General features: G+C 34.8%; 1 protein-coding gene across 3 annotated transcripts in view; it reads right to left on the bottom strand.

Moving 5' to 3' along the window:
* KCNIP4 (potassium voltage-gated channel interacting protein 4) overlaps window positions 1-20,849 on the bottom strand; it is a gene marked incomplete at both ends in the record, with an annotated part of 1,073,131 nt that overhangs the window by 574,624 nt on the left and 477,658 nt on the right. The window lies entirely within an intron of this gene.

The raw sequence follows: 20,849 nt of genomic DNA, 5'->3' as shown, positions 1-20,849 counted from the left end.
TGAGATGCTGAACTGCAACCTGAGATCAACCCCTGCTGCCCCATGTTGCTTTTGGTGATGGTGTATGTATACCAGCCACAGAAACCCTAATCTAGCTTTCTCTTTTGGTGTAGTACTGATGTGGCCCATGCTGTAAATAACTCCCACTGCTATCTATTCTGGTAACCGCTAGGAACCCTATGCAGGCTCAGAGGATGACACAGACCGAAAAAGAGAAAACGGTAGAAAGGGGACTTGTTTAGAAGCAAGTGAGTTTAGTTGGAAAAAGAACATTAGTTGTACATAGACTTAGATAATGAAGAACCAAAATTCATTATACATTGACATGAAATGGTCAATGGACAAGAAAAAAACACAATAAAACACAATTGCCATGGGTATAACAATACTATTCTTGAGCCCACTAACTATGTAATTAGATAGACAAACACGCAGACAGACAGAGACAGAGAGATACAGAGATACAGAGAAACAGAGAGAGAAAAAGACAAAGAGACAGAGAATGTATGATTGCACTTATATGGGATTCCTAATGAGTCTTCTTTATAGAATCAGATAGAATAGCACCAGAATTGGAGGAGAGAAACATAGGAACAAATAATTAATAGTGTATAATTATGATGAAATAAGACAAATTCTTTGAATCTAATCTAGCATATTATCATCTATCATCAACATAATACATAAAAAGTACTATACTTAAAGTTTAAGATGCTAGCTAGCTATTGTGTTAAGGATTCTTTTAACACACACACACACACACACACACACACACACACACACACACACACACACACACAGATATCTACCCTGGATGGAAGTATATTTTGTTGAAGACAAAAACCAGGAAAGCAATTCTGGAATGAAGGGAAGAAAAGGCAAGTGAGGAATATAGAGGGTTACCATAGAAAGAAATGCAGGTCAATAAGCTGGTGAACTCTTGTGCTTCAGGCATTTCCTTAAGAAAGTTCTGGAAAGATTTCATTGACAACTTGGGATGTTAATGTTACCATAAGAGGCCTGGAAGGCAGTCATGTCCATTTTCCTAGTGCTGAGAAATGCATTTCCTTAGATCTACATAAAAAGGCTCTATCTCATTAGTGTTTGAATTTTATATCAATTGACTCTGCCCCCTAATAAAGGGTCTAATATCAACGGCTTTTTAATATGAATGTGCTGTCATATTAGTGGTAATGGAATACACAGCTTCAAATTTAGTTGAACATTGTTGAGTGATTAGGAGGCAACATATAAACATACCGAATGTCTAATGCCTCACTATAGTTTTCCTCAGAGAATTTTGTGTAATAGAAAATTACACGCCCTTTCTATTGTCTCCTGTCAACCTGCTGGTTATGAGTGATAGCTATTAAATTAGGTTTCTCCTCCTCAGTTTGGTCTGGATTGAAGACATTTATAGCACAGCAAGCCACTACGACAAGGGAAGGAACAATTGGCAGTTATTTTGTTTAAGTCTTCTCTATGTTTAAGCAACATTTAACCTCCAAAGGAAAATGGTTTTAGGACAGAAACAACGTAAAGTGAATAAAGTACACTGAGAACTAAGCACAGTTAAATCTTTTTAAATATTCAAAATTAGCATGTGTACAAGCAGGCTTCATAAGAAAACGGATGTTTAGTGTAGAGGTAAGAGGAGTTCTCTTAAATATCTACGTTCATAGATGGTAATATGTAGCACAGTTCACTTGATAACTCTCTCAGGAGAATATTTATCAGTCATATTTAGAGACAATTGATTTGTGAAGAATTTCACTTGCTCTGGACTCAGACAGAAGGCAGAGTCACAGATGCCCTAGAAGTGAAGCCAAGGTTGTTACATTGACAGATTAGGGTCAAAGTCATGCTATGAAAATGAAGAGTCTTACTCTATAAGAAACTGTGCATACTTCAGAGAAAAACCAAAAAGATCACATGTCATGCAGCACTTTAAGTTGCATTCAGTGTTTTTTTTTTAAGATTTTTTTTGTTTTGTTTTGTTTTCTTTATTTCTTGGACTTCATACAGTCTGTGAGTTGTTTCTGGGGGAGTGCGAGCCTCTGGGGTTAGCATCCCACTATCAGTGACTGCATATTATGTCTGTTCTTTTGTGACTGGGTATTCAGTGTTTTTAATCTTCCTTTGGAAGAGTTGGATTGAAGATGTTGGAATGAGATTGAAGGCCATGAATGGGATAGGAACTCCACAAGAAGCCCAAGCTAACTAACTAGAACCCTTGGGGACTTTCAAAGATTGAACCGCCAACCAAAGACCATAAACAGGCTGGACATAGGCCTCTGGTACATATGTAGCAGATGTGCACCTCAGTCTTCATGTGGATTCCCCTATAACGGGGGGGGGTTGCCCTTAAGATGTTTCCTGTCTGTGGAATATGTGACTCAACTGGGCTGCCTTTTTTGGCCTTAGTGTAAGAGGATGTACCTGACCCTGAAGAGATTGATGCCTAGTGTTGGTGGATAACCAGGTGAGTGCCACTCTCTCAGAGAAGTAGGGGAGGGGAATGGGGGAGAAACTATGTTGCAGAAGGATAAAGAGTGGGGTCAGCAATCTGGATATAAAATGAACCAAAAAATTAATGGAAAGTAAAAAACATGATAGTAGCTTTTGCACTTGGCAAGTTTGTACTGGAACCATAACACTTCCTATTGTGGTGTCAGGGACTAAGATCTCTAGACCTTCTTTGTACATAGAGACAGAAAAATGTAGACACAGAGAACCATGTTCAAAGTCTACTTAAATATATGGGGACTACTTGTAAGGTACAGGAAAGAAGAGACTAGAAAATTAGGTGCTCATCACCTACAGGAAATTTTAAATTCTCTTGATTGTGTGTGTATGTGTGTGTATATATTCAAAAAGAAATGAAGATCTACAAAAGATGTTGTATAATGATGAAAAAAGAAATAACAAAAGCAAACTTATTAATGTTTTCAAATTTGGGGAATCACCAATTTATGAGATACATGTCAAGGAATATGAAGTAAAAGTTTTAATTTATTTAAATTGCATCAAGTCTACTTTCCTCCCGTGTAATAGCTTGGGAAAGTAAAAGCAGGAAGGAAAAATCACCAGGAAGAATTTAACCAGAGCATCTCTGTCAGGATTGTTATGCTGTCGATGAGAAGATTCATTCTATGGAAAAAGGATGATCCACAGTGGTGTCTATCCCTAGTAAGATGTGTCATGAAGACATCACTTTACATGCCAAAATAGGAAGAAAATATGACCTCATTACCTTTGCTCACAGGTACCAAATACAATGGCCATATAGTTACTAAATTGTACTTTGCCATAAAACCTGGCTTATCAATGAGGTTTGATGCCAAATTTTACAATACGTATTTCTGGGATCAACTCTTTGCTTCCTGATAAGGGCTTCTTAGCATGACCCACTGACGTAGATGGATCAAAGAGAGAATTTGAACTGAAGGTAAAACATGAACCAATAATGTTTAATGGCAAAGGAGTATATGCCTTTTGAACCATCATTCAGAAACTCAATGAATGTTTGAACCCAGCAAAAATTCTAGAAAGCATAAAGACTCTTTCTGGTCTGAACTACTTTACATGGAACACTAGTGAATCTAAAATTGCAAAATGTCTGTGATGCAATTCTGCTTCTCTATTTGCTTGTATATTCTTAGATAAAAAAGCACATTGCACACAAAAAACACATACACACACACAGATACTCTTTTCTCACAGAGCATATTAATGAAATACTCATTTTATAGGGGTGATAGAGTAAAAGCCAGATACAATAGAGTTGAAGTCAAGTAAGAAATTCTACAATACATAAGCTGGAACTTTCAATTGTGTTGTTATTGCTTTTAGAGCCAACAAACAAACACACAAACAAATAAGATTGTGTTCAATGGTATTAAAAAGATATATGCTTACAAAGAAGGATGCTTATTGTATTTCAACATACTGAGATGTAAGTATGGGTCTCTAGTGGAGACGAGATAGCTCAGACCTCTCTTTACTTCTCATTTCTACAGTGTTTCTTCAATCACCTTTAACCAATGTTCTTAGCTCACAAGGCCCCAAACATGGGTATTTTCATGCAGAATTATTTTGTCACAAGTGCAAAGATTGTAAAAGTTATTTTACTCAGATTATAGTTACAAAAACACAAAAGGTTTATAAATAGACATGAGAAACAAGGGAAACAAGATCAGGAAAGGCATTCCTCAGCCCCTGAGGCAGAGAGAAGATGCACTGTTCCCTGTGAGGTCTCAGATCCGCACCTCATAAGCAGCATTCCTGGAAGACAGGCAGAGTTCATGAAGCAGTCTGCTGTTGAATTTGTTGAATTTGGACATATTAGATTTGCTATTTGTTCTTACTATGATGGTCTTTCAAGATTATACTCCCAATGTTAGTACCAAGCATGTTACATGACTTAAAAATACTTTCAACACACACACACACAATATTATTACCTCCCTAAAACAGTTTTTCAGGTAGTTTATAACAGTGTGCTCCTGTTTGATGCCAACAATGAAAGCATTGGTGGACAAGGGAGACAGCATTATGTCACAGAGGCTGAGTTTATTGACATCCTTATGGTTAATTGTATGATATAAGATGGACCTAATAAAATAATATTCATGCCTATATATATATATATGTATATATGTGTGTATGTGTGTAGGCATACCAATGAACACATATATATATATTTATTTATATATAATTACAAACATATATTTATACACAAATAAACATATATTATATACACACACATATATGCATATGTAAATTTACACATGCATATTTATATATACATATATCATATACACATACACACACATATATACATATATATATTATACACACATACACACACATATATATGATGAAACTGTGTTCCACCACAACACAGCACAATAAACCACAGTCGATATCTATTCTCTACCAGGGTTGAAAATAATTAGTTCTTTGTATTTTCTATGACTAATTTTTCAAAGGTGTATCTTAAGAGAAAAGCAAGGAGCAGAAGACCAAGAGTTTTAGTCTGATTTACTCCCTGCAAAGTGATTGCTATATGCTCCAAAGATTGAAGATATACTCAAAAGAAATTTAAGGAAAAATTAAGAAGGCAAATTCTCTAAATTTATTTTTGCATCCGAAGAAGTGTCTTCAACTACAGCTGTCAGATCTGAAGACATGGGTAGGTCATTATGGAGGAGAGAAACTTTAGATTTCCTTCTGAATTAGTGCGGGAGTCATTGCAGCACCAAAGGGAAAACACGGAGATTTGAATTGCATTTTGGCATTGTGTGAAAACCAGCTCAGATTCCTGACAAGGGTGACAACCTCTTCCTACTTTATTAGTAGAGATTGTCCTATGAAGCCTCATTTAGTAGATACATATTATGTGCCCAGGTGTCAACATTGGCAAATGGCTGCAAATTCCACTGAAATTAGTGCAGAGTAATTAGCATAATTAAGAATGTTCTACAATGTGTATATTGGGATTTCTATGTTTTTCTAATATAGCTGTAAAATTGAAGCAGAAGATACTACACAAGATATGGCTATGTTTTATTCCTTATTGCTATGACAAACAAGAGATGTATAAATTCACCTATAGGGAAATAGCTTAAAGTTTTTGTATTTCTATATAAATGTTTCTATGGGGCACTTACAACAGGAAATACTGTGCCAAACACAAAGAAGGTTTCTGGTTAACATTTGTTGACTGACAGAATAAATAAGCAGCTGCTTTGTTAAATTAGGGAAAATAAAACAAAACCAAATCCGTGATGAGCTTGAAACACAGTGCCTTGTCTCTTTCCCATGAGTCTTCTGTTCTGAAACTTTTCATATATCTACACTTGTCAATTTTTAGCTCCTTCTCATTCAATTACTAAATTTTTCAGAGCTTTTTTGTTTTCAAAGTCAGTGATACTATCTTTTCATGAATCCATATTGAAGAAACATGTTGGTAGCATTTACTCTTTGTTTGAATGTATGGCATTCAGTATTTGAGTCATGGGGTTTTTACAACACAAGAACTAAAGGACACACTCAAGAGCAGTTATATGTGTTTTTACATATACCACCTGTCAGTATGGATGCCTAGAAAGAAGCATGTTTGTAGAGTCACTGATTAGAACTACAGCAATGTGCAGAGTTTGGATTATTTCAGGTCTTGAGGCTAATTACCTTATGTGGGTTAGCTTTAGCCCCTTGACTAGCCAGCCAGTCTTTGCTTGCCTCTGCTTTGAACATCTTATGACTAATAGATAAAAATGACCTATTCTATTAAGTTATCCTACTACTAGTCTCCATTAAACTAAACTTAAGAATGTCACCAATTCACAGACTGTATGAAGTCCAAGAAATAAAGAAAACAAAAAATATACATATATTCACAAAACAAGAAGACTTTGACTATTCCCATGTTGCGTTTTGTTTTGCATGTACTTTACGCTTATTGCAACTAGTACGTTTTCAATGCATACTGTAAAGCCCTTGAAAAAAATCAAGTACTGACTAAAAAACATATTCACATGGTTTTATGTAAAATTTATTTTAATGTCTGAAAAAACAGTACTGACAAAAATGTATAATTTTAAGCAAAAAATGTTTAAAATCTTTACATTTATCTTTGTTTTGCAAAATAAAGTCGTTTAAAAAAAAAAAAAAAAAAGAATGTCACCAATTGGTATCTGAGGCCTAGAAAAGTCTCTTGCTGCAATTCTTTAAGTGTACCCAGTAGTCTATTTTGAAATTGTTTGATTTGTTAGTTTCTTTGTTCTATAAAACTATGTACTCCATGTAGGAACATGTAATTTGAATTGTTCCAGACCATAGGCACTCAAATTTGACTCCAGTTAAACTATCTTTTACTCCCTTTGAGGTGAGAGCTACAGTTTTTTTTTTTTTTTGTTTTGTTTTGTTTTTGTTGTTTTTGTTTTTGTTTTTGTTTTTTGGCATAAAAACACTAAATTCACATAGGCTGCATGAGTGAATTATCTATTCCAATATTCAGTTATTAAAGTAGTGAGGCGAGTTCTCTTTCTTTAGAAAGGAATGTTTCTCTCACCCCACAAACAGTAAGTATTTACATTAGGCTTCTAAATGCATGGGGGTAAGAGACAAACTCAAGGGAGGCAGTGTGATGACCACATGGCTGGAGTGCCTTCAAAGGAACGTCATGCAACAAGAGCACAATTTCCGGGACTTGGGGCAAAAGCAGAAAACGGTGTTACTCAATAAATACTCTTACAGCAATGTGAAAGGCAGAGACAGGAAAGTCCACCAGATTCCCCTGTGCTGGGACTCTTGGACTGTTTATTCGGCATGGCAGAAATAATAGGAGAGACCATGCCTCAAAAAGATGGAAGGAGAGAACTGAGTCCTCACAAATCTGTCCTCTGACCTCCACGGATGTGTCACAGCTCGTGTATGTGTTCATACATGCACAAACATCATACCCCCCATTAATCATGATGATGCGGAGTAGGAGGATGAAGAATCAGTTATCTCAGTCACTGCTTTATTTCTGGCAAGAGACACCATAATGAATGAAAAGCAACCCTTATAAAAGAGTATTTAATTAGGGGCTTGTTTCCAGTTCCATTAGTCTAATATCATTAAGGCAAGCAAGTATTGTAGTGTAACACAGGCAAGTGTTAAGAATTGGATGAGGAAAATATGTCCTAAACTTCAGAGGCAGCAAGAACTTCACTGTTCATCCCTAATGACACACTTCCTCCAGTAAGGCCACCCATTCTAATCCTATTAATCTTATCATGCAATCTCAGTCTCTGGTGACAAAAAATTAAATATATGAGCTTACTGGGCCCCTTCTTATTCACTAGAGCACATCAGACAATCTCAAGCATGAGAACAGAGAATGTGAGAGCATAGGAAAATTTCTCCATCACTCCTTTATTATTTCATTGTCAAATAATAATAACATCTCAGATAAGACAGGCTAGGATAAGATTGTCTGGTGCCATTATTAAATAATGTAGGGCACAGAGATCCTGAAAAAAACTCATGATATTTTAATTTATTTTTACTATAAAACCACAGGGCATGAATTGCCTTTTAAAACATTTTTCAAATATTTTAGGTAGAATAACAATATGGGTTTTTTTTTTCTTTTTTTCTTTTTTTTGGCACTACAGTGGGGCAGATGCAAAAGGAAACACAAAGGAGAGATCTTGGAGAAAAGAATGCTCTCCGGAAAGGAAGGCCATTTGATCTTACTTGGGACTCTAGTTTTCTTTGACCTTTGAAGCACTTATGCCTGGCCTTTTTAACTTCATTCACCTTTTTACATTATGAATGGAAATAAACAAATAGCCATAAAATACTACTTTGTTTCTCTAACAGAAATTTAAATCCAATGTTGCAAGATTAATAAAATAACAGATTTTACCAAGTAACTCTCTCTCTCTAGCATTTTTATTAAATATTGAAACTTTTCAGGAGACAATTAAACTCATCTAGAACTTAATAATAACATCTATTTCCTAATGGAACAGTAAGTGATGAAAACCTAACCTGTGCCTATTTCCCTCTCAGTGTTGGGACCCAATCTGGATTAAAGTAATGCACCTTTTATTTATGTTGTTTATATGAACATGAGTCCTGTGTATAAAGACACTGGCGTTTGAGGTCATCATTCCTTTCTGGCTCTTAAAATCTGCCCACCTCCTTTTCTCCATACTTCCTTGAATCAAGATGGGAGGAGTCTGGTGGAGATATACAATTTATGGCTGCATGCCCTGGAGCATCTCGCTGTTTTTACATTGTCCAAATGTGCATGTTTCTATGTTAAGTTCCATCTACTCCAAGAAGAAGCTTTTTAAATGTGGGTTAAGCAAGGGACTGATCTACAATGACACAAGTATGTCATTGGGAGTCATTGTATTGCTATGTCCCTTTAGCAGAATAATATTATTAGATTTAACTCTAAGTTTATAATCTATCTTAACCCACGTTCTTGACCATTTTTAGAGATGTGTGCCTTGGTATCTAGCTAGTGTATGGGGCCTTATTTAGTTCATTATTTCCATAACATTTGTGATACTATTCTATCAGTATATCTTAGAGGCAGATTATTATTGTAGGTTAAAGTGGTTGGAGCTTGGTGGTAGTGGCGATTGCCTTTCTCCTCAAGGAGCATGCAGAGTACCTTACAGCACCATGGATGTTACTCAATCAATACCGGTAAAGCTTCTTGATAAGTGCAAGCTCAGCTTATCCTTGTTTGGTGCTCTCTTCAATAATAGGGCACTACCATAAGGTTGTGGAGAATAAACAATAAGCTGGCAATTGCCTGCCATCACAGGATATTTGGAGAGGGTCCATGGAACCCCTTTGTCAATGACTTAATAAGATGTAGCTTATTTGTAGAGCTGCAAATTTTAGTTTGTGTAATGAGCTTTAATGTGGACATCTCCTTCGTTGTATAATGCCTCCATTAGATCTCATGCAAACTCATATAGATTTTAGGAAGCTTCTATAGCTGTAGATTTCTGTGTGGTTTTCAAATTCCCTTTAGTGTTAATTGTCCCTCCCCATAAGTTCTCTACTTTACCCCTGTCTCCTATCCCCTCCCTATTCAATCCTCCTATTCTACTTTCTAATCTAAGCCATACTTTCTACTTTACTTCTATTTCCTGGTTCTATTTCCTCTTCCTTGGAATTTCCTCCCTGCTTCTGTCTCTTACTCTGATAATTAAGAGCTGTGGCTATTTGGAACAGAACACATATATTTAAAGCTTAAAATCTAAAATCCACATACAAGAAAATACAATATTTGTCTGTTAGAATCTGGGTTACCTTGTGCATGATTTTTCCCCCTATTTTCTAGCCCTATCCATTTACCTTCAAACTTCATAATTTCCTTCTTGTTAAGGGCTGAATAGATTTCTTCATGTAAATGTATCACATTTTTGTTATTCATTCCTCAGTTGATGAACATCTAGGATGTTTCAAATTTTGGCTATTATAATTTATATGAAAAATACAGCTATTTCTATAGGATATAAAGTCCTTTAGGGCCCACACTACAAAGTGTTATATCCAGATATTGAGATAAAGTCTAACCATTCTGAGGAACTGCTACACTTATTTTCACAATGGTTGTATCATTATTTTTTTTTCCAACCGCAATGAAAGTGTGTCCCCCTTTTCTCACATCCTCATCAGCATGTGCTATCCTTTGATTCATGATTTTAGACATTTCGACTAGAGTAAAAGAAAATCTCAAAGTTGTTTTAATATCTCAGTTGTGTAGGCAAATGCCTGTAGGATATGCTGAAGAGCCTCCTAGTTAGAAAGATTTTCTCATACTTTATATCAATAATATAAATTTATATGAAAATTGCATTGTATCATTAAAATAGAAATAAAATTCTGAAAGCTTCAAAGATGTTTGTTTTTATTGGTGTAGTTATTAATAACTTATAATACAGCTATGCTGTTGAGTGTGGCAGCTCACTCCTATAATCCAAATACTTAGAGTCTGAAGAGAATTATTAGGAGTCTATGTCAAGCTGAAGGTACATATTAAATTCTGGACTAGCCTGGAGTACAAACTAAGGTCCTGTAATAAGAACAAACAAAGAAAAACTAAAAGTGGTGCATAAAATTGTTCAAACATAAAAATACAATTTCAATTAAATAAAGAACATCAACTAATCTCAGATGAGTCAAAAAAAAAAGAGGTAATTTCTATACTTTGTATTATACAGTTTGTATGAGTTTTCTCCAGGAGAGCAAAAATAGAGAGATATAATGGGAGGCACCAATTGTCGAAAGTGAGGAGAAGAAAGAGCACAAGGTCTTCTGGGTATGATGAAGATGCTCTAAAATTGGATTACCATACTCTGTAAAGGTACTTCAAAAATAATTGAGTCACATACTTAAATTTGTGTTCAAATATTATGATATATAAATTATACTTCAAACAATGTTATATATACACTTCTGTACAATTACTTATGGAGAAATTAAGCAAATATTTAGATGATATAAAGAGAAAATATATAACACGGGTTTAAAAACCTGGAAATATTTGGTTCTATATTTAGAAACTTTCTCCTTACTTGAAGACCCTAGTAGCATTTAATTAAATGATTCATATAATCATAAGAATAAATTATTTAATATTTCTTAAGAAATGAATGCAATTTGAGTTCTGGACAATGCAAACTCGGTTGTCATGACTTTTAAAACAAGTATTTTAATTTATTTTGTTGTATCTCCTTAAGCTTAGGATACATTATGCAAATCACAGTTTATTCCACTAGGAGAATCACTACCTATTGAAATCTCCTAAGGATGCTCAAATTCAGACTATCCATAAAATTATTTTTTTTGTACAGAGAAACAGTGTTCTTAAATTGTACTATTGTGTTCATATAACATCACACATTCTAACAAATGCACCAATCTGTGGCAGGGTCTTCATGAGGAACATTGTTGGTAGAGGCTAGGCAGAATCTACGGAAAATCTATGTATCTGTCAACCCATTTGTAACAAACTGAATTTGCTCAGCAAAACTCAAGTCATCTTTTTAAAGAATAAACTAGTGTATTAGAAATTATTCTAGTCCCCAGTACTTATTTTGAGGCCACTGAAAATATGTAGTTTGTCAGACTATTTTATGGTGATGAAAATAAAAGTGTAAAATATAAATTAACCCAATAAATATCCAATTTAAGTTTTAACTCTTTCCTTATTTCCAAACTTTCAGTTAAGCAAAGTCTTTTTTAAAGAGGTGAACTGTTTAACCACACAAGAGCCATATCTAGTGAAATAAAGTGTTTCTTCCTTACACAGAAAAAAAAGACCATTAAATAAACATTCAGAAATCAAGCCCCTTAATTTGTAGTAGAGACAGAATGCTCAAATGAGAGTACATGAGAGTTACTTTATTAGTTCCACTCATGACGTTTCCATGCACAGGTAATTAAAGCCAATCTCTGCTCCCTAAGTCTTCCAAGCTGTTCTAAAAATCTGCCTGATATGATGCGGGAAGTTTGCTTCATTATTTCGGAGAAATCAAAGATAGCAAATATTCTAGAAGGAATGGTTGGTGTCAGGTTATGATGTGTTATGCATAAGACTTTTGCAAATAGCACAGAATCATAATAAAATGTAAAAGAACAGCCAGGACAAGCATGAAAACAAACAAACAAACAAACAAACAAAACACAAGAAGTGATGACTTCTTGATGTTTTGCCTTGGCTGAAGTGCATAATTTTATTTGGTGTTGGGAAGAATAGAATCTACTGTATTGTTTTAGACAATTTAGTATGCATCCTTAGAGCAAAGACAAAAATTAATTCTACCCACATATTAGGTATAATAGGATATTTGAGGTGTAATTTGCTGAGATGGTACTGTCCTTTGACAGAAATAGTGGAACTCATTAGGATGCATATTTTCTAATATAATTCCAGGCTCATGAAAACTTCAAAATGAGTACTAGAGATTAAAATAATTTCTAATATACTATTTTATTTTTTTAAAAGATGATTTGAGTTTTGCTGAGCAAATTCAGTTTGTTACAAATGGAATGGCAAATGTGTAGGTTTCCCATAGACTCTGCAGTACCTCTACCAACAACTTCCTTCACCAAGACCCTGTCCCAGATTGGTGCAGCTGTTAGAATGTGTGAAATTATATGAGCACAATATTACAATGGTCAATTTTAATTTTCAACTTAATTGTATTAAGAAAGGTCTATAAAATTAGTTAAGCTAAATTTTGGGTGTGTCTGTGATAGAACTTTTAGAGACCATTAGATAACAAGATGACTGAATCCATCCATGGATTGCTGAATAAGATGGTGTTGAGAGAACATGGTAAGACACAGGAGACAGAACCTGCTTAGAAAAAACAGATCCCCAGGATTTTCTACTCCAAACCATATTATTTTTTGTGGTCTCTTCTGCCTTCTGTCTCCAAAGATGTAAGGAATGGTCCCAGACATCTGTACCAGCTTTCTAAACTCAAAGAGACAAGCAATCATAGGTTGAACCCTCTGAAGGTGTAAGCCCAAATAAATAATGCCTTTCTTTGAACTGGTATATCAAGAATTTCAACACATGATGTGAAAACCCCTCACATTCACCATGTAATTCACCAAAGGCTATGTTTTAAGTACATTAGCCTTAACTCTTAGTGCTGGACATTCGGTGAGGTCTGCCACATATAAAATGTCACATATTCAATATTGTGCTGTCATACAGTTATCTTCACTAAAAGTCCTTTGTGTTCCATACATTAGTCACTGCTTTTTCCTCCCTGCAGATAATTACTTATGCTTTCCCCTCCATATTTTACCAGAAAATCTATAGATAGAATTATAGTGCATGTGCCTGTTTTTTAAACAATGAAGAAAATAACACTTGCTTCTTTCACTAACACTTTAAAGTTTCCTCCAATTATTTTCCTGGCATGGTAGCTCATTTATTTTAGTGCTGAATAACCACCTATTGTTTGGATGTACTACAATTTATCCATTCTGTCCTGAAAGACGTTGTGATTGTCTCCAAGTTTGGGCAATTATGGATAAAGCTGTTATAAACATTCTCCTGTACGTCTCTGTATGCACATAACTTTCCAACTTTTTTAAGTAAATACCATGAAGTTTGAAAGCTAGATTGGATAATGAGCAAGTTTTCTGCCTTGTAAATAACTAGCAAACTCTGCTGAAATGGCCACATCATTGTACATCCCAGTGGGTGGGGAGAGAAGACTGTAGCTTCCTGTCTTACAGTCTGTGGTGCTTTGGGGTTTTGCATTTGGCACTTTTGGATTAACATACTAGTTAGTAGCTAGTTTTGATTTAGTATTAGTTTATAATGATTGACCATTCATAATTTGTATGTTAATTTGCTTCAGCACAGTGAGTAAGAATATGTTTAAAGCCCATACATTTGTTTATTTGATGATCCTCCTAACCTCCCAAACAAATGTTCTGAATTTCTTTGACAACCTCCCTAATAGCCTCATTTAGGTCTTGTATGTCATTGTCTTTCAATTCAGTACAAAGTGATTATATATCCTTATAATTTTTTTTTACATTTTTAGAATTTCAGAAGTATTATAAATAGTTTCTGTCCTTTCTTCTTCCTGCCCAATTAAATTCTCCTGAAACCATTCAAATTACTGGACACTTATTTAATAATTATTGTTATGTGCTATTATTGGCTTCATCTTTAATTATTATTGTTACACATCCTCATCACATATAAATACAATCTGCTGAAATTACTCAGGATTGTTTTAATATATATATATTCAAGAATGACCACGGTGGTTGGACAATCTAATCAGTAAGCTTTTTCCTGTGGGTGGTAGAAATCCCTCTCTCAGAAATTATTAACATTAATTGTGGTTCTATATTTAGAAGTGATGTCTTGTAGATATCCCCCCATACCATTGGCATGCTGTTTGATGGTGTTATTGTGCTGTTCTTTCCTCTTCTTTCTCCTCCTCCTCCTCTTCCTGTTCCTCCTCCTCTTATTTTTGTAGCTTTCCTGGTATAGATAGAAGACACCCTCCCAACAAAGAAGCTTCTTTTTAAAGATGATAGAGACCACTAGAACCACGACAGAAATCTGCAATTGGTAACAATGTACACAAAAAAGACTACCAAGGTACACAATCCCAGTGGTTGAATCTACAGTCTAATTTATAAACCTAAGGAAGGCTCAGGTACTGTCACATAAGAAGGCACAAATGTCCATAAAAATTAGAGAAGTTGGATTATTAAACTGAATACCCATATTCAGTCCTGTTAAGATTAAGTAACAAGACCTTTTCTAGATATGTCTACACTGAGAAGAATAAGGGAATCTGAATGTGCTGGGAACAATATCAATCACCAGGCAGCATTCTACACATGTGCAATCTTAGAAACTGCCAGAAAAATCAATGTCCTTCCCTCTCCTCCACACTTGAGTTTGTTGATGTCTTCTCTAGTAAATTTAGGTCCATATCTTCCATCCTCATAAACAAAAATTAAATAGTGATTCATTACAAAATTTTACTCATCTTGTTTCAAACTTAATTGCATGCATTATATTCAAAGGTTGCCAAAGAGACTGAGTTTAAAAACAAAAGTTAAGCACAATAAACATCTCTGCATTTCAGCAAAATTTTATAAGAGATAAATACATTGGCAAGACAATAATAAAAAGTATGTAATCTTAAACGTATGACAGGTATTTTTGTTAGCTTAAGTTTTTAATGATTTTCCCAAAAAGTCTAAAGGTCTTTTCTTACTGAAGGTAAATGAGGGCAGGTGATGCTTGAAATAAATAACAGTTGCACAATATATCCCTCAACCTTGGAAATGTATCACAAACTCAATTATCAACATCACATGGTGGTGCTAAACGACATTGCAAAGCTCCAGGTAAATCAACCAACTACAGATCAATTTCATGGGTGATTCAAATGTAGCAGCCTGAATATACCTTAAATAGATGTCAGCATCACTTAAGCATAATTTATAATAGGTACACTAGCTGTGACCTTGATTTATTACTTCTTTATAACACCTAAACTAACCCAGAAATGATAAAATATTATAAAAACCAACAGGAGAAAAAGTGAAAATCTCCATCTATTCACAAATACACTAAGAAAATTTAGTAGCTAATATGAGGTCATATAGATAATCAGTGGTTGACTTGGGAATCAAAACTCAATTAAATAGGTAAATCCATCTTTTTACCTTGCTATACTATTTCCAAATTGGATCATGATATAGGGATAATGCATTAAAACTGGAAATCATAAACCTTATTATAGAGTAATTCAAAAGACCATTCTAAAAATATCATTAACTTAAGATACGTTTTTATTTAATATATTTATTTGGATTGTCCTCAGATTGAATGTTATCAATAATGACCTATCATATAATGAAAATTAAAGGCTGTCACAACGAATGATAGTAAATGATGTCCAGTCATGTATAATGACATGTTTCCAAGTCCACTTGTTTAAACTATGTACTTCATATCTCTCTGTTAATATCTGATTAAGAGAGACATATCGTTAGAATGCCTTAGTGTGTACTGACACTAAAATTATATAAAGGGAGTCTAGAAAATGTTTCAAGTTATGTTAAATTCTATAAAAATTAATAAATCACAGGAATATATGTCTTTTGGTCAAAGGATTAAAGGAACTGTAGCTTTTATGAGCTATTAATTCTTAATTCTAACAGGAAGCACAAAAGATAAATAAGAGGTTTGAAAAAAAGTTACATGCTCACAGCAAAATTTACATTAGAATACGGTATCCAGCAAAGCACAATTTGTCACTAAAATGACTTTTAAAAATAATATGACAGATGCACTCCTGAAAAACAATCTCTATCTACTATATTGATCTCATAGAATTAGGAAAAAGATAAAGGTAATATGATAGATTAATAACAGAAATAGGTGATTAAAATTTGAAATAAGTATTTGAAATTTTAATGGATATGTAGGACATCACTAAGCTTTTAACATAGTTTTTATTTTTCCTTTGAGAATGCCATAGACTATAAATTCATTATATTAATTCTTTTCCTCAAACTCTTTGAACATCTTCCCCCATGTTCTAGCCCACCCAACTTCATGTTCTATCTATCTTTAAAAAAATAAGCAATAATTGGGTCTAGTTTGGGTTGAGTATACCTTTACATGAAGCCAGCCTTAGGGTATGTTTGAAATAGCGTTACTACATTAATAAAAATCGACTTTCCTTTACTAACTGCAGGTAAATACCAATAAATTCATGGCTAGGGCTGGGAATTCATGCCCAATGTTCTTCCCCCATGATTGGATTTTATTTGTATTGAGCTTATGCAGGCCTTGTGAATGTGGTCAGTGTTGTTTGTTTCTATGTGCATATTCCTTGTTGTATCTGGAAATAGCTGTTTTCTTGAAGTTACCCATTAACTCTGCTCCTTAGAATTTTTCCACCTCAGTCACTAAAATTTTACTGAAAAAAAAAAGTAGGTTCAAAAAAGTTTTGCACCAGATAAGACTGCATACATCTTAAGAAACATTGGAAAATAGTGATATAGATTAGGCTAAAATTACTTAATACATAATTACAATTACTTTTTCAGAGAATCAGCAAAATTTCTCAACAAAACATAATCTATGTTGCTTCTAATTTTTTGACCACAATGTGTCAGGGAATAATGGCACCTGCAAAGTACTTAAAAGCTGGAATCAATTTCTCTTAGATTGATTTGGAGGAGGATTTACATTTCTGGCTATGAAATAGAAATCTTGGTGACCAGCAGCCTGAATGGGCCCAGCTATCGATAAGAGCAAATCACGGGCATACGATCATACTGAAACTTCATTATCACTGTTTTAATGAGTAGCTGAAGAATTGTAAAGAGTAAGCAATGAAGCAAAGAAAATTTCAGCAGGGTGAATCTAAATGGTATTCAACAAATGAAAAGTGAAAGTTGGTCCTAGAGAATTATATAGGAAAGCAAACCTATGTATAATCAATGGCTTCATCAATGTAAACTAGATCCTCTGTTTTGAAACAAGTAAAATCACCAAACCAAATCAAAGCATTAAACAACCACATTTGACTAACAGAAGGTATTCTAAAACAAGTTAGATAAATGAGCCACCATGAATAGTAACTAATTCATTCTACTGGTACAGTCATTGCCCACTTCCAGTGAAGCTGTCTTGTTATCGTAGTCCATGTCATCTTTAAGTATCAATTCCAAACCTGGAAAGACCTCACATGAGGCAGGAGCATCTGTGGACCAAAAGTCTTAGATCTCAGAAATCCCTAAGCAGGCTTTTACACTAACTTTTACTATATGCAGTAGCTTATCTTACTGATCCCAGTGTTTGCTCCAATATAAAAGAGCATGCCCATATAGTCACTGTAGGTGAGAGGAGAATAACTCCTATGTGATTTATTTAAACTTATAGTGTTCTAGAAGTTATGCTGAACACTGATGTTTAGGTGCACAAATTGAATCAATCTCTTAGGATCGAATGTCTGCCATCGAATGGCTGTGTCCTGGAAATAATGACACATAACAGAACCAAACCACATCACTAACATGTAGGTATGCATAGTTGGCCCATTAAAGAAACTGAGCAATAATTGTACCCATTGTAGATGAGACACCATGAGTATAAAAATACTCTAAAGACATGGAAAATATATAAATGGAAAGTGTTATTTCTAGTGAAGATGAAATTCAGATTCTAGGATCTAAACAATAAGCCAGGTATGGTGATGCATGCCTGTAAAACTAGGACTGGAAAGTAGAGACAACAGGATTACAGTAGCTAAATGAAGTAGTCTGACTAGCTGAAGGTAAGCTTTAGGTTCTGTGAGAGATGGTGTATCAATAAATAAATAAATAAATAGATAAATAAATAGATAAATAAATAAATAAATAAATAAAGTGTAGAGTAATAGAGAAAAACAATAAATATTGACTTCTGGCTCTTTCTCTCCCTCTGCCTCTCTCTGTCTCTCTCTGTCTCCTCTCTCTCTGTCTCTGTCTGTCTGTCTGTCTGTCTGTCTGTCTGTCTCTCTCTCTCTCTCTCTCTCTCTCTCTCTCTCTCTCTCTCTGTCTGTCTGTCTTTCTCTCCCCCCCTCATGCACACACACATTTACAAACTAACATGGACTTGCACACTGGTACCTATATTTAACTTGAACATATATATGTATGGCGCAACGAGATGGGGAGAGACAGAATGACAGACATAGAGAAAGACAAAGAAGTACATAGATAGATAGGTAAATAGTTAGGTAAGTAGGTAGGTAGGTAAATATATATATATATATATATAAATATATATATATATATATATAAATAGATAGATGCATAGATAGATAGATAGATAGATAGATAGATAGATAGATAGATAAATAGATGGAGATAGACAGAAAGAGATAAAGACATAAAATGCAAGAACATCATGAAGGTAATGCATGTACAGAACATTTTCAACATTATTCTGGCAGTAGCTAATCACACACACACACACACACACACACACACACACACACACACACACACACACACACACACATACCCTCACAGCCTCATCATCTCCCCACACTAACACCTGCGGCGCGCTCCTCGACCAGCGAGGAAAGACGACCACCACCAAAGGATTCTTCTCAGATCACGCTTTATTGTGGGAGCCTCTTGGTTGAAGGGGAGAGCAGAGTCTTATCTTACTTTGCTCTTGTCTGTTTTAAATAATTCTTCTCTTCTACCTCTACTGTCCAAGTTACTATTCAACTCTTTCTTGTCTCCATCCTTCTCTGAGCACTGCTGTTTACATATTTTATATCATCCTTCACATCCTCACAAAATTCTCCCCATTTAAAACTGTCTACCCATGATTATAAATTCACTTATGTAACATATATAAAATCTCAGCTACTGTTAAATGTGTGTTATGTGTGATATATCAGGTTTATTTACATTTGTGAGTTAACTTTCACAATATTCCTGCAAAAAAGATCTTCAAATTGCTATTTATTTTAATTTCATTTAGTTTCTATTATTGTTGGATGATAGGTTCTCAATAGATAAAACAAAAATAACATGGCAAGGATATGGCAGGCATTTAGGGTAGCATGATGATTTAAAAGCAGGTGCTATCCTTTGTGATTCTCCATGTCAAATTGTTAACAGAGAGTGTGAAGTTCCTGAGAAATGAGATACATGTGCAGGGTACACCTTGCAGTGTCTAGGGACCCAAATTTGTTCAACTTGTAGAGCTAGGAATACTGATTAGATTGCTTGGCTAACTTGAAAGACAGTATGAAGTACACATTCTGGCAAGTATGTTAATGAAATGAAAATGGGTTTGTTAAGGCAATATAATTCTCACTTCCAAAGAAATATTATACATTAGAAGAAGATTAATAATGATGCTTAAATGTTTCAAAATCTTCCTACCTGGGACATGAGCCTAATTTTCCTTCTAAGCAAAAGAGAAACATCACATACAAGTTAAATGCTGGACCTCTGGGACTATAAAGAACAAAGTTTAAATCCTCTGTATAACTTTCTCAAGATAATCTAATGAAGTTAGTGACATTGCTAATAGCTTTATCTTTTAAATATGCATCATAATGTTGACTGCCTTAGGAGTTTTATGGGAGAATTAAATGAAAAACATCTTACAGGCCAATCTTGGAAGCACATGTTTTTAACACTAGCTACTCAGGGGGCTAAGACTGGACTGACATTGCAAGGGAGAAACAGAATGCAGCCCTGTCCCAAACAATATGAGAAGGTTCAGATTCAGTTCAGTGGGATAGTTCTTGCTAGCATGCATAAGGCTGTGTCTGGTGCCCAGTACATTTCCCCCACCACTTTAAAGCTAGCGATACCATTATCACTAGAGGATGCAGAGGGCATCTATGATACTGAGAAGGAAAATTGTCCATTCTCAATGAAAATAAGGAAAGTGTGAGGTTTGAAGATGTTTTGGTACCTGACAGGGAAAGGGCTGTGTGAGTAGGATGACGGGGTCCAAGCAGACATGTGCGACTAGGTACAGAATCTGAGGACCTTCTGAAATGGCATCACTCTGACGTGGCAATTTCACAGTGAGCCAGATGCTATTTCAGTCCCTAGACTAGGACTGCCTTTGTGTGAAGGTGAATAGAAGCAATTTATACGCAGCGACTGCCATTTTGTACCAGAGAGATTAATCCATGTTTGGAACCACCTCTTTTTCCCCTTTCTTTGTTTACCTGGCTTGAGTATAATTAGACTTGATTGGAATCATGGGAAGCCACTAATTAAAATGATTAACATTATCA

The sequence above is a fragment of the Micromys minutus genome (assembly GCF_963924665.1).
Source record: "Micromys minutus genome assembly, chromosome: 1".
Taxonomy (NCBI): Eukaryota; Metazoa; Chordata; class Mammalia; order Rodentia; family Muridae; genus Micromys; species Micromys minutus.
The sequence above is the reverse complement of the archived record's forward strand: the minus strand, read 5'-3'. Positions and strand labels throughout refer to the sequence as shown.